We start from the raw sequence: 6,000 nt of genomic DNA on the forward strand, positions 1-6,000 counted from the left end.
ATTGCTTTTGGAAGTATGGTCATTTTGATAATATTAATTTTTCCCATCCAAGAGCAAGATAGAACATTCAATTTTCTAAGGTCTTCTTTGACTTCCTTCTGTAGGGTTCTATAATTTTCATTACATAGATCTCTCACATTCTTTTAAGTTTATTCTCAAGTATTTTATGTTTTATGAGCCTATTGTAAATGGGGTAGTTTTTCTCATTTCAGATTTCTGAGGATTTATCACTGGCATAGAGAAATGCTTTTGATATAGGGGTGTTGATATATATATATATATATATATATATATATATATATATATATATATACTACTTTGCTGAATTTATTTGCTAGTTCTAGAAATTTTCTGGTGCAACATTTAGGGTCTTCTAAGTATAGAATCATATCATCAGCAAATAGTGCCAATTGAATTTCTTTTTTTCCTATTTGTATTCCTTCAATTTCTTTCATTTGTCTGATTGCTCTGACCAGTGTTTTAAGAACTGTGTTAAATAGAAGTGCTGAAAAAGGGCACCCCTGTCTTGGCCCAGTTTTTAGAGGGAATGCCTTCAATTTTTTTTTCCATTTAGAATGACATTGGCCTGAAGCTTAGCATAGATAGTCTTTATGATTTTGAGATATATTTCTGTTACCCCCAGTTTCTCTAGTGTTTTGAATGTAAAGGGGTACTGTATTTTGTCAAATGCCCTTTCTGCATCTATTGAGATGTTCATTTGATTTTTATCTTTAAGCCTATTGATATAATGAATTACATTTATTGATTGTATATGTTGAACCAACATTGCATATCTGGGATAAATTCCACTTGATCATGGTGCACAATCTTTTTGATATGTTTTTTATTTGATTTGCCAGAATTTTATTGAGAATTTTTGCATCTATGTTCATTAGAGATAATGGTCTGAAGTTCTTTTTCTTTTTTTAATGTATCTTGGCCTAGTTTTGAAATAAGGATGATATTGGCCTCATAAAATGAGTTTGAAAGTTCTGCCTTTTTTTCTATTTCCTGAAATAAATTGAAGAGTATTGGTACTAGTTCTTCTTTAAAGGTCTTTTAGAACTTGGCTGTGTATCCATTCAGTCCTGGGCTTTTCTTGTTGGTAGAATTTTGATGACATCTGCTATTTTTTCACTCAAAACTGATCTGTTTAAATTGTTTATATCATCCTGATTCAGTTTGGGCAAACTATATGACTCTAGAAATTTTTTGATGCCTTCAATATTTTCTATTTTATTGGAGTACAAGTTCTTAAAATAGTTTCTAATTATCTTCTGTATTTCCATAGTGTCTGTTGTGATATTTCTATTTTCATCACATATGTTAGTGATTTGGGTATTCTCTCTTCTTCTCTTCATTAGCATGACTAAGGGGCTGCCAATTTTATTTAGTTTTTTCAAAGAACCAACTTTTTGTTTTGTCAATTTTTTCTTTTTTTATTGGTTGTTCACAACATTACAAAGCTCTTGACATATCATATTTCATACATTAGAATCAAGTGGGTTATGAACTCCCATTTTTACCCCAAATACAGATTGCAGAATTGCATCGGTTACACATCCAAATTTTTATATACTGCCATATTAGTGACTGTTGTGTTCTTCTACCTTTCCTATTTCTTTTGTTTCAATTTCATTGATTTCTGCTTTGATTTTAATTACTTTCTGCCTTCTGCTGCTTCTGGTGTTGATTTGCTCTTGTTTTTCTAGGGCTTTGAGATGTAATGTTAACTCATTTAATTGTTGACCTTTTTTTTCTTTTAAGGAATAAACTCCATGCAATGAGCTTTCCTCTTAGAATTGCTTTCATAATGCCCCAGAAATTTAGATATATTGTGTCTGTGTTCTCATTTACCTCTAAATTTTTTTTAAATTTTCTCTTTGATGTCTTTGGCAACCCATTGTCTATTCATTAGAATATTATTTAGTCTCCAGGTGTTGGAATGGATTTTTTTATTTTATCATTGATTTCTAATTTCAATCCATTATGATTTGATATAATGCAGGGTAGTATCTCTACTTTTTATATTTGCTAAGGGTTTTTTGTGGCATGGTATATGGTCTATTTTAGAGAAGGATCCATGTGCTGCTTAGAAGAAAATATATTCTTACATTTAAGGATAAATTATTCTATATGTGTCAATTAAGTCAAATTATTTATTATATTATCAAGTTCTATCATTTCTTTGCTCAACTTCTGTTTGGAAGGTCTGTCTAGTGAAGAAAAAGGTATGTCAAAGTCACCCAAAATTATTGTGTTGTGGTCTATTTGACTCTTGAACTTGAGAAGAGTTTGTTTGATGAATGTAGAGGCTTCATTGTTTTGGGTATATACATATATATTTAAAATTGTTAAGACTTGTTGGTGTATGGTTCCCTTGAGTAGGAGGTAGTGCCCTTCTTTATCCTTTTTGATTGACTTTAGTTTGAAGTCTACTTTATTTGATATAAAGATGGAAACTTCTGCTTGCTTCCACAGTCAATGTGAGTGGTACAATTTCCCCCCACTCTTCACCTTCAGTCTGTGGATATCTTTTTCTATGAGATGAGTCTCTTGGAGCCAGCAGATTGTTAGTCTTTTTTTTTTTTCTTAATCCAATCTGCTAGTCTATGTCTTTTGATTGGTGAGTTTAGGCCATTAACATTCAGGATTATTATTGAGACATGATTTGTGTTCCCAGCCATTTTTTTTTAATTTATGATATTTAATATGGCTTGGTTTATCCTCTGATTTTCATCATTGTTTTTATTTCCTTATCTTGGAATATTTTGCTGAGGATATTCCGTAGTTCAGGCTTTCTAACTGTACATTCTTTTAACTTTTGTTTATCATGGAAGGTTTTTATTTCATCATCAAATCTAAAGCTTAGTTTTGATGGATATAAGATTCTTCATTGGCATTCATTTTCTTTCAGAGCTTGGTATATGTTGATTTACAGTCTCCTGGTTTTGAGGGCTTGGGTTGTAAAATCTGCTGAGATATGAATTGGTCTCTCCCTATATGTGATCTGATTTCTCTCTTTTGTGACTTTAAAAATTATATTTTTATTTGGTATGCTGGGCATTTTTATTATAATGTGCCTTGGTGTAGGTCAGTTGTAATTTTGTATATTTGGTGTCCTGGAATCCTCTTGTATTTGGTTTTCCAATTCATTCTTCATGCTTGAAAAAGTATCTGATATTATCTCATTGAAGAGATTGTGCATTTCTTTGATTTGAAACTCTGTGCCTTCCTCTATACCAATAACTCTTAAATTTGGTCTTTTGATGCTGTCCCATTATTCTTGGATGTTCTGTTCATGATGTCTAACTATCTTCACTGTGTGATCAAATTTATTCTCTAGATTGTATACTTTGTCTTCATTATCTGACATTCTTTCTTCTAAGTGATATAGTCTATTGGTTATGCTCTCTGTTGAAATTTTTATTTGATTTATTGTATCCTTCATTGCAAGGATTTCTGACTGTTTTTTTTTTCCCTAGAGTCTCTATCTCTCTCTTAATGTAATTTTGTGCTATCTGTATTTTCTCTCTTATTGTTGAAGTGATCAATTTCTGCCTGTATTTGTTCCTTTAGGTAATTTACAAATTCACAGATCATTTTAATTATAACATTTTGAACTCCTTCTCTGACATTTCATCAACTTCACTTTCCATGGGTTCTGTTATTATAGTGTCCTTATTTGTTTGAGGCACTTTCTCCATTAGTTTTTCAAGTTGTGTTTGTGTCTTCCTTTATTGCAGTGTGGATCTGAGATATTACATTTTTTACCTATATTCTTGTTGTACCTGTGCAGACTATCTGTACCTTGACTCGATGTTGGGCTTCCAGACTCTACTGGTGTCCCTCAATGAATGCTTCTGCATACTGAATCTGGGTCCTGCATAAGTTGGCATGGGTAAATGTGGGCAGCCAGTCTGAATGTTTCACATTCTCCTCCCTGGAGCAGAGAGGCTCTCACCATCACTACATTATGAAGTGACCTGGACATTGCCCCAGTCCTGGAGGTTGAGGATGCATCTTCAGAGGTAGGCATGTCACCCCATGGATTGAGCTATGTTCACTTGTTCTTTTGTGATATTACCCCTTTGCTCTGTTTGGGATAGAATGTTCCATGGAAATGCCTTTTGTGTGTCCATTTCTCTTGCTCTGGTTTTGGGTGTGGCCTTCTTAGATGTCAGCCAACCTGCTGACAGCAGGCTTCAGAAAAATAGACTCAATCCCTGAAACCAGATCCCTTGCCTCATTTGAATGGCTTCTCCTCAACAAAAAGGTTCAGTATGCACTTACTCTTTCTCTTTGCAGACACTTAAGGTCAGAGGAGGCATCACAGGACCCCCCCCCAAAAAAAGGTAACTCTGTCTCTTGTGTGGTTATTTCATGCAGCCCTGTTGCCCTGGAGTTACCCTTGGTGTTTTTATCATGAGAAACATGACAGGTGAATCTGGGCCACTGGGCTTGACCTCTCTTGGCAGTCAGGTGACTGTGGTGGTCTGGGCTGAAATTTGGCTCCCACAATACTCTGATGGTCAGAAGGGGTTGTCCTGCACCTGAGGCTAGGCTCTGGTGGGTGTCTGCCCCACCAGGGTAGGGTGGAATGGATTGCTGTGAGCCTGGGACCACCATGCCAGTGTTGATTTGTTCTTCTTGAAGCTTATTTTGTTTCAGGAGAACCAAGATGGCACATGTAATTTTTTATTGATTTTTTTTTTGAATCTCAAAATCAGTGCTTATTTGTTGTATTATGTTGTTATGAGCAAAAAGTAAATAAAAATAAAGAGCTATCTCTAACCATGCACCAAACTTAACTCAAAATTGAACAATGACCCAGGAATTAAACCAGAGACTCTGTGTCTAATAAGAGAAAAAGTAGGTTCTGATCTTCTTCATGTGGGATTAGGACACAACTTTCTTATAGCCCAAGAATTTAAACCAAGAATCAATAAATGGGATGGAATCAAACTAAAAACTTTCTTCTCAGAAAAAGAAATAATCTGTGAAGTGAACAGAAAGCCTACACCTTTTTACCCCTCACACATCAGATAGAGCACTAATCTCTTGGGCATATAAAGAAATCAAAATGCTAAACACCAAAACAAAAAAACCCAATCAACACATGGACTAAAAACTGAAACAGGTACATATAAGAAGAGGATACACAATCAATCAACAAATATATTTAAAAAAATGGTCATCATCTCTAGCAATTTGAGCAATGCAAATCAAATCTACTCTAACATATTATCGCACTTTAGTCAGATGGCAAGTATTATGAAGACGAACAACAATAAGTGTTGATGAGGATGTGGGGGGGGAAGGTACTCATCCTTTCCTGGTAGGACTACAAATTGGTGCAGCCCATATGGCAAATAGTATGGAGATTTCTTGAGAAGTTGGGAATGAAACCACCATGTCATCCACCTCTCCCACTCCTCGGTCTATATCCAAAGGACTCAAAAAGAGCATACTTCAGGGACACAGCCACATCAATGTTTATACCAGCACAATACACAATAGCTAAAGTGTGGCCCCAACCTAGATGCCCTTCAGTGGATGAATGGATAAAAAAACATGGCATATATACACAATGGAATTTTACTCAGCAATAAAAGTCAATAAAATCATGGCATTGGCAGGTATATGGATGGCATTGGAGAAGATAATGCTAAGTGAAGTTAGCCAATCCCCCCCAAAACCAAATGGTTAATGTTTTCTCTGATATAAGGAGGCTGACTCATAATGGGGTAGGGAGGGGGAGCATGGGAGGAACAAATGAATTCTAAATATGACAGAGGGGTGGGAGGGAAGGGGAGGAGACAGGGAATTAGCAAGGATGATGGAATGTGATAGACATCATTATCCAAAATACATGTATGGAGACACAAATTGGTTTTCATCATACTTTATATAAGAACAGAGATATGAAAAATTGTGGTATATATGTGTAATAAAAATTGTTATGCATTCTGCTGTCATCTTTTATTTTAAATCAATTTA

Source organism: Spermophilus citellus (genome assembly GCF_964194105.1).
Source record: "Spermophilus citellus genome assembly, chromosome: 1".
In the NCBI taxonomy this organism is placed as follows: Eukaryota; Metazoa; Chordata; class Mammalia; order Rodentia; family Sciuridae; genus Spermophilus; species Spermophilus citellus.